The sequence below is a fragment of the Condylostylus longicornis genome, unplaced genomic scaffold (assembly GCF_029603195.1).
Source record: "Condylostylus longicornis isolate FDR11 unplaced genomic scaffold, ASM2960319v2 ptg000018l, whole genome shotgun sequence".
Taxonomy (NCBI): domain Eukaryota; kingdom Metazoa; phylum Arthropoda; class Insecta; order Diptera; family Dolichopodidae; genus Condylostylus; species Condylostylus longicornis.
In genome coordinates this window covers 6,049,262-6,061,611 of record NW_026577987.1, presented here as the reverse complement: position 1 = coordinate 6,061,611, position 12,350 = coordinate 6,049,262, and positions in this window count along the sequence as shown.

The following is a 12,350-nucleotide window of genomic DNA, read 5'->3' as shown; positions in this document are numbered from 1 at the left end:
TGTGTTGGTCTGCCTGTGTGTACATCTATATCTTAATTTGTGCTGAAGCGATTTTATCTTTGATCAAGCTTTAGCTTAATTGATAAGCTTTTGAAATATTATATTTTAATTAATAGAGTCACTTTGAATTTATTAAAAATTAAGCTCTTTTATTCAAGAAAGAAACTATCAAATCAGGTTTCATAAAGTGACTTCCCTAGTTAGGACAAAATTTACATTGCGTCAGGCGTTTGAAGTATATAATTTGTTTAAAACATAAGCAAACATACCGAATGCGGCTATGAGCTGACCATATCAGATTATTTTTATTAATCCTATGATTGTATATTTTTAATATACATACAGACAAATTTTCAACAACCAAATTCATTAAACTAAAATAAATTGATTGATAAAACAAATGAATATTATGAACCCCACATCAATTTCAATTAAAATTTCTAGTTTTCCGATAATCAGATAATAAAATTAAAATATAAATTCATTTTTATTATCTGTATTAAAAATGTTATATGATTATAATTATATTAAAAATTGCATGAAACTACCAATAAGAATCAAATATAAATAATTTTCTTTAAAATTTTCTATAAATACTTTCTATACAGATGTGCCAGAGGTGGAAAAGCTCCATCTCAGCTAATTTTTTTCAATTTAAAATTTGTCGACAAAAACTGTATTGAAAAGTTAATTTGTCTAAAATTTCAGCTTACAAATTATATCTTTAGCTAAAGTGATGCAAATTGCTTCCTTCAAAGCTCAATATCAACTGTCGATTCCAATAAAAGTCTACAAATTCTAAATCAGTCTGGAGCTTATTGTTTACGAGTCATTAAGCCACTGTTTACCTTAATTGGAGTTATTTTCGATGAGTCATATAATTTTGATTTGGATTGGAAAAGAGAACATGTGACCCGCGGGCCGCAGTTTGGACACCCCTTTTCCTTTCTTTCGGCTCGCAATTGCATTACTAAAAAATAATTAATTAATTATTGAATATTTATAGAATTAAATACATAAATAATGAAAAATTAAATATTTAGTCGATCATTATTAAATTATCAATAATGTATGACGGTGTTGTATCAACTCTCAACTGTCAGTTTTTATTAAGTTTACAATGAACAACATTTTTTAATTAATAATAATTAGTGTTAAATTTTTTGATAAAATTTATAAAATATTTCAAAAAGTGAGAGAAGTTGTGGTACTTAATACTTTACATTGCCAACATTGAAACATACGTATAACACGATCATGAATATTCATGTGGACTTCTTAACAAAATTGACTTTTCTCAAATTATCCATAAGATTTTGACACATAGGCTGTTAATTAGTGTTGTTATTTTTAGAACACTGCACTGGATCAATTATATATGCAAAGTAAACATATGCATTGAGCATGGGAAAACAGCGGCGCGGTATATGTTCATTGTTTTGAGAGAGGCAGGTACACACTATTATACTATTTCTTGATTTTACAAGTGCTTATGAATGTTAGCCTTGATTTGACAACTGCTTTTCATGGTCTTACAAGTAAAAACTATGGTTCAAAGTAAAGGGAACTTATTTTCATATTTTAATATCTTTTTCCTTTAAGTAGTCATTGAACACTCCAAGAATCAACTAACTACTCTGCATGATTTACTTTTAAAATGTTGCATTAATGCATGGAAAAATAAAATGAATTCGTTATTCATTAAACTTTCTATCATTTGTATTATTTTATTGAAATAATCCCAAAAATTTTTACATTCAGACTGGATGCAGAACTTCTATTAAAAGTTGAATAACCGAAACAAAATTAAATTGAAAAGTTAATCTGAGTTTATTTACTTAAAATAACAAGAAAAAATAGCAATTCCCTTATATGTCATACACAAAACTTATAAACTTTTACAACCCCTCATCTCTAACGTAATATTATGTACTTTATTTCTTTATATGACCATTCATGTACCTTTATTGTAATAATTACAAAGACGGAAGTAATTTCATATTTTCAATTATCATGAAAGTGTCATAATCTGCAACCAATCTTCTTAAAACTTTTTTTTGTTCCCACTTTCTTTCTCTTATTCCATCATCATTTTATCGCTTATACGAGTATTATTCTTTTTATAAATTGCATGTAATATAAAATTGTAAGGATACCAATTATTTTATAGTGCAATATTATAAGTAAGGCTCACGTTGTGCATCATCATGTGTTCACATATTACTTCACATGTATATTTAAGCGAAACGTACACATATATTGTATGTAAAAAATATTATCGTAAGCAAAAGGACGATATTGTCCTCTCACATAATGTTTTTAATTTTTTTTTCTGCTCTCGCGTCTATTGTTATGGTCATAATAATTTTGATTAATAAAAGTTAAATAAGGACAATCCCATAATATAAAAATGTTGGCATGAAGAAAAAAAAAGAAACAAAAAGGACAGGAGAGAAGAGATGTAATAAAATTGTCATAGATAACGTCAACGTAACTGTAATACCATTTATTTTTGCAATTTCTTAATTTACCACCACACGCTAAAAGCAATTATTTCTTGTCTTTTGTATTTTCTAAGAAATACAAAAGACAAGTAAATATTACGAACCAAAACGAAAATTTCTATAATGGTATTAAAATATAAAAGCCTAGAAGTTAACGGTAAAGACGGTAACTTGCATTAGAAAAAATTACAGTTTGCACAAAGAAAAATTTTTTTTTGTTTTTTGGGCTTGTGTAGAAGCTCTATTTGATATCATATTTAACCATATTTCATCCACGTGTTTACCTAAGGATAAAGAATTAGAAATAGACATAATAAAAATAGAACTAAAACTAAAAAAATAAACGAAATTTGAATCATAATAACAAAAGCGGCTATTTTTAGCTTTGTTCAGTCTATTAGCCAATTTAAGAAATGAGTTATTTTATTTGTTCTTTTTTTTTGTGCAAATTATAAATGTTATTGTTGTCTTGTATTTACGACTCCAATATTCTACACCGTTTATAATTTTTGTGACGACAACTCATTATTTCACTATTAGATAGCTAATGTGGCTGCTAATAAATTTACTCTCCGATCTAATAATCAGGACTCTCCGTTTTTCTAATGAATATTTCATTTTTCCAATAAGATTACTCATTTTTTAAATTGGTTGTTTGCATTTTTTTCTCAAATTATTGACAGAACATCTCACTTTCAAAAACAGAGTGAATAAATTTTGTTTATTTTAGAATAAAACGAGACACGCAGTATGGGAAAAATTCTTCCCACTCGAGAATTACATTATACAAATATATGACAGTTACTCACTTTCATCTTAATTGCCGAATAAAATAGCGAGAAAGACAATCAGGCTCTTAGTCTAATTTGAGTACCATACCTTAATTAACACGGCACCGGACAAGATCAAAATTTATATTGGCGCTCTTATGAAGTTTTTCGAAATTTCCGGCAACAGGTTTGAATTGAAATTTTCATTTCCAAAGGGATGTTGATTGAACTAAAAACTAAAGCAATCCAAAGAACTAACTACGTTGTCGAAATTTGCTGAATAATTGTAAATATTTTTTGAAGCTGTTTTATAAATATACATGGATACATACAAAAAAAAATTTAGCACGTCTTTAAAGTGATTTCACTTTTTAATGGTAACACCTTCTCGAAACTCTTTTTTTTAAACCCACCATTTTGACAGTTTCATAGGTTTTATCGAAATTTTTATAACCTCAAAGTAGTTTAACAAGAATTTCACCAATAGTTTTCAGGAATAAACATTTGCAAAATAACTAAATTAAAACAAATTTTTGGCATTTTCATTCTCTCATATTTTTTCTCGTGCAATAAAGACGACAAAGTTTTTTTTTGGGAAGAAGTAGGAAAATATTTATGTTGCGAAATTATTTCTCAATAATTTTCGCTGCCGCCTTGTTTTTTTTTTGTTTATTTTTGGTATTCTACACTTTAGTTTAGCTACTCTACTTTATTACTTTCCCTCAGATTTTTTAATACATATTTCTTTTTTTGGGGTTTATAATGTGTGGTTATATTTTTTGTTACTTTTCTTTTGTATCACACTTTCAGTTGCAACCGTTCCCATTTAACTTTTATGAAAAAAATAAAATGGAAAAACAAAAAATTCTTAAAATAGAAAAAATAAAGAAAATTTGTTGGCATAAGGCACACGATTATTAAAGGACTTATTTACCACATTAAAGGGACATAAAATAATGGCAACACAGTAACAAAAGCAACAGTAAAGCTAAAAAAAGAAAGAGTAAAATAATAAACCGTTTGTTTACCTTAAGATTTTATATGAAGTTATGGTGGTTGATTGTTAAAATTTTTTTTTACTATAATTTTTCTTGCTTTTATGCTTTTCAATTTAAAAAAAAAACTGTTTACGGTGATTGGTATAACAATAACAAAAAACGCAAAAAAAAAATTGTGACATCCTTTTACGTGTGTATTTTTGCAATTTTACTAACAATAAGGCAATCTTCACAGAAAAAAGTACGTTATTTTCTTTTATGACTCATATAAATTATGTATGATTCCCCCAATTCGGAATTCTTTTTACTCACTAGCCGTGCAACCCATCATAAATTAATTCGTAAAATTATAACGTCTTATATCTATTTTAGTCTGACAAAAATTTTGTTCTAGCATCCGAAAAAGTCATTTTTTGCAACACATAATTCAAGCACGCAAGTGTGGAATAATGTAAAGAATATTAAAAAAAAATTGTAAAGATAAAAGGAAAAGCTTGTAAATGCAACGGTTAATTTTTGCTTTTTTTTGTTTTATTTATTCTTGTTTGAAGATTTGTTTGTCATTGATATTTTAGAGAAAGTAATTTTTAATGTTCACCAAATTCTATATTCAAAGAACGTTTTCTGATGATTCTAGTTCAAATATATCACACACTTTGTTTACATAGAAAACAATAAAGTGGTAGAAATAAAATATTAAGGGAAACCTTAATAAACTTAAATATTGTAAAATGTTAAAAAAATGGAAAGCGATCAAAAGGATTATGACAATTTTTAGATAAAAATTTTTATGAAAGTCAAGAAGAATATATGGGTCACCTAAATAATAAAAATAAGAACTATGTACATATGTACATAGGTAATAAATATTGTTATATATGCAAAGGGAAAATTTGATTTTAAACATTCTACGTTTTTAATTTACACAAAATTCCGAACCAAATTTTGGCAAAAATCACCTTTTTTACAATATGGTCCAGAAATTAATACGCTTATGATGCTGAAACAGATTTAAAGGCTTCATTGTATAGAATTCAATGTAATATAAATTTTAAATATTGTGCGAAGCGTTTAAATGAGGAAAAATTTAATTTTTTAAATTGTCAAGTTGCGGATAGATGCGATATTTATAAGAAAAAATATGTAATTATATTTAAATGGGGCTTATATCGCATACATAACGTACTCATTGCAAAATTAATTGAAACTTTAAAACTTAATTGTGAATTTACCGATGAATTTTATTTCAATCAAGATGAGGTAAAGCTTAGCAGGCAACAAATTATTCAGCCTTACTCTACTAGACGCGTTTCATTTTTTTTTATGTGCAACGCGTCTAGTAGAAGAAGGCATAAAAACGCAAAATCACGGCGATTGTTTTAAAGTAAGTATAAAAATTTTTCAACTGTTTAGCAATGAGAAATAAGTTTTTTATAAAGAACCTTAGTAAATGATTTTATTGAGATTCAAAATCAATTAAACTCATATCATAAAACTTTAATACAAATTCCACAAATTATATTCCTCTTACAATTCTTTCATGATCAACAAATTTAAACATTACTAATTGAAATATTTTTAGTTATTCGTTATAATTTGCTGTACTTAATTCTAATTTACTTCTATGTAATATCGTATAAAAGCTAAAAGATTTTATCTTAACCACATTGCAACAAAAAGTTGTCTCATAAAATTGTCTTGTAAAATCAAAAAAAAAAAGTTTATTTTATATTTTCTACTTAAAAACTCTTAAAAATAAAATAAAAGTAAAGTAAGAATTTTAAATATCACAAAATAAAGGTGTATGTACATATGTGTGTTATTCATTTAATATCCACTTTCATATGATCTTCAACTTTATGTAAATATATTGCGTATGCCAACATGTTTCAGTATTTCAGTATGTTTATATGAGCATTTTATGAATTTTCTTCTAATATGTAGGTATGTATTATAAATACACTCAACTACATATTATGTGAATATTTACATAAAAGATGAAATGACTTCATTTTGTTTAACCGGTAACACTGATGTCGCCTATCGTTTCTTTTTTTTTTACAAGATGTTTAAGCAATATTTTGATGTTTTGATGCTAACATTTCTATGTATTGATAATATTATTTACTAAATTCTTTATTATCTCCATGCTTAAAATTACTCAGCCAATTGCCAAATTCCTATACCGAAATTCACCGCAAAAATCAAAAGTTAACTTTATATCAATTTGAATATTGACTAACGCATTTTATACTTATCGTAATACTTATCATCAAAATTTTACAAAAAGTATCCAGATTTTTTTGATCGGACGATCTTTCGGAACAAGTAAGAGTGTAAATTTTTTTTAAGATTTACAATACTGAGTCTGATAAAATTTAATAAACGTGCAAAGCACTAAATATTTTCATCACAATTCATACATTTTATTTTTATGAAACCAAAATTCTGAATTCTTGGTAAAGAAAATATTGAATCCCGAATATCAAATTTAACGTTTATTTTAGAAAAACGCGTATTTGAGTGTTTTAATTAACGCTTTAACATCACCAGCAGTTTTTGTTAAAATTTTGTTCAAATTTTGAAAAAGATACTTATAAGAAATCAAGTAGAAAAAATTAAATATGAGAGGCCTTAATATCTAATTCGATTTTCATTAAACGATTTTCGATAATTTTGTTTAGTACTACCTTTCCATTTCTGCAAATCCACGAAAATCAAATTACATAGTAAGGCCCCAGCTCGATTTTCATGTTATAAAAAATTTCCTACCAAATTTATTCTATCTTTGCTCGAATTGATTGTTTATTTCATTTACAACTACACCTGTCTGGCACACATCTGCTTATGCATAATATGCAATAAAATCTTATGCCACTTTATTTTTTTGTTGAAAGTCAATAGAAATTACTAGAGCATAACTAATTTGTTTTATCAAAGATTTCTTTTAAAAAAAAAAATTATTTTAAATACATTTTTTGCTACAAACTTTTCTAGATTTTCAATTTTCATTATTTTTTTTATGATGTTTTTTTTTCAACTTTCATCTTGAATTAGATACTAATATTGTCATTAAGAGTGCACTTGGAAGCAATTCAAAAACATACTTTTTTTATGGTATACATACATACATTTCTACTCCATTCCCTTAATGCTTTTATTATGTCATTATAGTGTGCAGCGTTTTGATTCTTCTTGCACATTATAAGTACCTAAATTGAATTCATGTTTCTTCTGCGTGCCTATGCACACAATATGAAAGAGCTTTTAAAAACTGCTTTTTCCATAGTAGGTAGACATGTAATTTTATATAAGTATAAAATAATATATTTAAGGATTTTCTGTATAATAACATCACATTGCTTCCTTTAGTAAAATTTTTTGTTTTTGGGTCAGTAAGTGCTCATATTGTTTTAAGTTTCTAGGTATTTTTTAAAAGACTTATTGTGGTTATAAGAATAATATTCTTGATTATATTCCGTTTTTAAAATCTTTCTGCTTATATTAAAGAGCTTTAAGATGCTTTAAAGGTTTACAAGAAATTTGTATGGCAAATAAATTTACATAAATAGAAAAACTATTTTTATTACTTATTGCTTTCTAACACAATACTTTACGTTCGTTTCTGAAATTTTTTTAACAAAACTTAATAATACTTGCAGATAACAGAAAACTGCGTGACATACGTAAACTACAAAACATACGTGTTGTGATTTATGATAATTAAATTTAAACTTCAAATTATTTTCATTGTAATTGAGATGTCAAAATTAAAATTTTTATTTGTCAAAAACACAATATTTTCAAACGAACTGTCCTGTGCTGACGTCAAACATGTGTTAAAGGAATTTCTAATCATAATTTTAAAGTTCTTCTCTCATTTTGTAAATTGTTTTTGTTTACTGCCTTACAAATTCGTTTCTAAAAACAAATTCCATAATATTACCACCTACGGTATACTCAAATTGCTCAAATTTTTATTTCTTATACAATAACACTGCTGTGATCATAATCTTTAATTCATAATGAAATCGACACATTTTACCTAACACATATTGTATTATAAAGAGACGTTACGTCAGCAACTGACATTTTCATGTGACGCGGTGTAGTTTGTTTATATGAAATACTATAAGGTAAGTCACAACTAAAAGACTAATTTAATTCTCCCTTTTACAACAAAAAGAAATATTTATCCTATATGATTTTATCTTCCGATTTCACACAAGAAATTTTATTTCTCCGACTTTATTTATAATATGGAGTAATATGGAGTATGGTGGGGGAATACAAACTTATCAATTATTTAGCATTCAATATGTATGTATGTACATATACGTAAGTAAGTTTGTTACATGTTATGAAATTATAACTGCATTTCCTCCGTTTAAATTTTTTGTTCTTAATTTCTCTACTTTTCGCCATCTATATTTACACGTCGCTTGTTCTGCATTTGTTAGTACTTTAGTTCTGCTTTTTAATGTTAATACCTTCTCTTCAAATTCTACTAACCAAAAAAATCGATGACGTTTAAATCCTTTGGTAAAAGAAAAATGAAGAAAGAAAAACTCTAATATCATTGATAAATCCTTATTCCAGACAACAAGATGAATCGTTTGGTTCGCCAAGAAATAAAGAAAGAAAAATGCAAAGATCAGGGTTGAATAATTTCTGCATAAGAAGTGTAAATACATCAACAATTTATATTTCCTAACATAATGAATTTGCCATGTTTCAATTACTGGTTTCGGTGGAATTTTTACGAAAATAAAGTTCCTTTCTTATATAACAGAAAAATCTATAAATAAGAATATGCAACCGTCGTTAATTAAAATAGTATGCACTTGTTAAGAGTGTAATCTGCCGAATAATACGAAAAGGTAGTTCAAAAACTAACCTAACAAGTGTTTCTATTTTAAGTTTTGGTTTCCTTATAATCTTTGAAATAATTTTACTAAATTTGATGTTTAAAAACTCATTTCTTAACAACTTGGCCAAAGAAATGTTCGCGTAAGCCTACAATTTAAAATAAAGGAAAATTTTTACCACGGAGATTTCATATATACCCCAGAATATTCATTCTAAATTTTTGGTAGTTTAGTCTTTTGGCAGCACAAAAGCATAATTATAAGCCCATTGTTGCAATTATTAAATCCTGCTTGAAACGGCGTATAAAATTCAAAATAATAAGGATTCGATACAACTTACATAAAATTGCCGCATTTTCTTTTTCGTTACATTTTGTAAGTAGTTACTTAGTTTCATTTCTTTTCACTTTTCATTTTATTCAATTTAATTTATTTTGCCAGGATTACTGCCTGAGATGACTTTTCATCCTTCTCTATATGTATTTTTATACTTATGTGAAATAAAGTAAGTAACGAAAGTGTAAAATAATATTGTTTTCTCTTACTACAAAGTCTCATGAATTTTTCTATTAAAGTACAATACAAAAACGTCATTAAGCTTGGACTTTGCCACCTTTATCTTATTGAGATACTTCAATTACATAAAAATTGTGATAGCGGTGATTGGTGTAAAATTTGGTTAATTTCAAACCCAAAAGCATGAAAAGTATCTTAAAACAAAAAATTCATTCTATATTTTTTGTACCTACTTTAAGTGCTATAGGAACTTTCTATTTAAGTGCTATAGGAACTTTCTATTTAAGCAATATTTTAGGCTTAATATCTTTGGTTTTGAGTAAAATTATTTTAAAGTAATTGTAGGTATATAAAATTTCATACGGAATGGGACAAAATCTACAATCTAATGACGAAAACAATTTAAATTTAAAAGAAAAAAATAAGTTACATAATTTATCTGCGGAATATTTCTGATATTTTTATAATTTATACTTTAAGTAATTCAAAATTCGGACAATAATTATAAACATGTAATATGATCATATTTTATAATTATTGTCCGAGATTATATCATGAAAATTTCAGAAAATGTAAGGAATAGCAAGACAAATCTACACAATTTTATGTAATATGCTAAACTTTTTATTCGCCTAATATTTCAGAGTCTAATACTGTTAACGATAGATATGCTGATAGAGATAAACGATAAAATATTCTGAAAGAGCATCGTAAAAATCTTGTTATACTCAAATTAAAGAAAAAAAGAGGAAATTTGTCCGAAAAGACTGTTAACGCGACGGTATAGCAATTAAACTTGGTGTATTTTTTCAAAGGTTTCTACCCGATCAAATGATTATTTTTTACTAATTATATACAGAACTAGCATGCAGAATTAACATAAATTTTTATGCCAGCTAAGTAAAATAATATAGTTAAAACAACCAAACCACAAAAATTTTCTATAAAATTTTCAGAATATATGACCGTTCGTTAAAATAACAAAATTTACAAAATGACAATAATTGGTTCATGATTTTAGTTCTTTCCTCCCATACTCTAATTTTAAAATAACTAAGTACTAAACACATGAATTTTGTGTTTAGAATTTTAATTAATTTTTTCTGAACGTTGAAATGGCTTAAAGCAAATAAATGAAAAACCATAAAAAAAGTGCATTTACAAAGTAACATTTTGTATATACGTGCATATATGTGTACTTATATGTTCAGTATGTGCATATAATTAAAATAATAATATATACAGCCATTTATGTATATTGTAAATATACTTACATGTATACATACATTTAGCATGAAACATTTTTCAAATGTAAATAATATATTTTATTATTTATACAAATGGAAACTTTTTCAATGAAGTGGAAATTGAAAAGTGAAAATAAAATCGAAAAATCAGAAAGCGAAAAAAAAAATAAATATGTATAAAGGAACTATAAGAAAGGACAAAAAAAGTAAAAATCAGCAGAAATTGAACAAAAAATAAAAACTATTTAGTAACTTTGTGACCATAAATTAGTGACCGGTCACTATCCAATTAATTAATTAGATCTACGGCCATTTGAAGGAATTAAATGAAAGGAAATGGAAAATGTTAAAACGTATAGGGGTCGTATATGAACACATATAAATACACACACAATTGTACTCTTAAAAAAAAGAGAACATAAAAATTCAAAATAAATCTCATATGTGAATTATTTCTGATATAAAAATATTTTAATATTCGAATTCCATGTTGCTACAAATGAAAAAGAGAGGAAAGGAAATTGATAAAGAAGAAGAGAAGATAGTAAAAATAAAGGACATTTTGAAAAGGACGTTTACTATCTAAGTTTTATTAGAATTTTCAATAAATTACAATAATTCTGATATACCAATGTTTCTTGTACTTTCTTTTTTAATGACAAGGGTTAATTCAAAAGAAAAAATCCTAAAAGAATTTTTGCTTTATTCATAAAAATTCACTAATTTCGACAAGTCGTATACTAACACAAAGTTTGTCGTATACGTTACTTTCAGTAAGTAATATGAAAATTAATACAAAATTGAGTAAAAATACGAATTCGATATCATTAAAATTACTAAACGTGAGTTAAGCATGCAAGTAATTTGAACGTATGAACCAAATTTTTTATTTCTTCGGACTAAGGTTCATTTAATATATAAAAAACCTTGAATAGGAAGAGATTTCTTGTTCATACTTGGTTCACATCCAAAAAATTTCTTATTATCGAATTTATTGGGTATAAGTTTTTTGATATATAATTAGAATATTCACATTTCATGCTACGAGTTTTCGCAGTCTGAAAGATACGAAACCATAAATATTGCAATCGAACTTTATCGAGTTCCTGAAAGAAAAACAATAAAGACAACAACAAAATGATATTAAAATTGTAGTCTTAGAACTTTCAGACTTCCAAAAGTTCCAAAAGCTTTTAGAGCTCTAAATTATACTGAAAAAATTTGTTTTTCCGGGCTTAAACTTGAAATGTTGTTTTTGTGCATAGCTTTTTAACTTTATCATAAACATCTTGGGAAGTAACATTTAATTTTATCGATTTTCAAAAACATAACAATGTAGAACCGAAAGACTCTTGTAAAATTACGATTTTAAGGCAAGGTTTACACACCCAATATAGTTTAAGGATTTGGTTTGATTCCATTAAAAATTGATAAAATGTGATGTTTT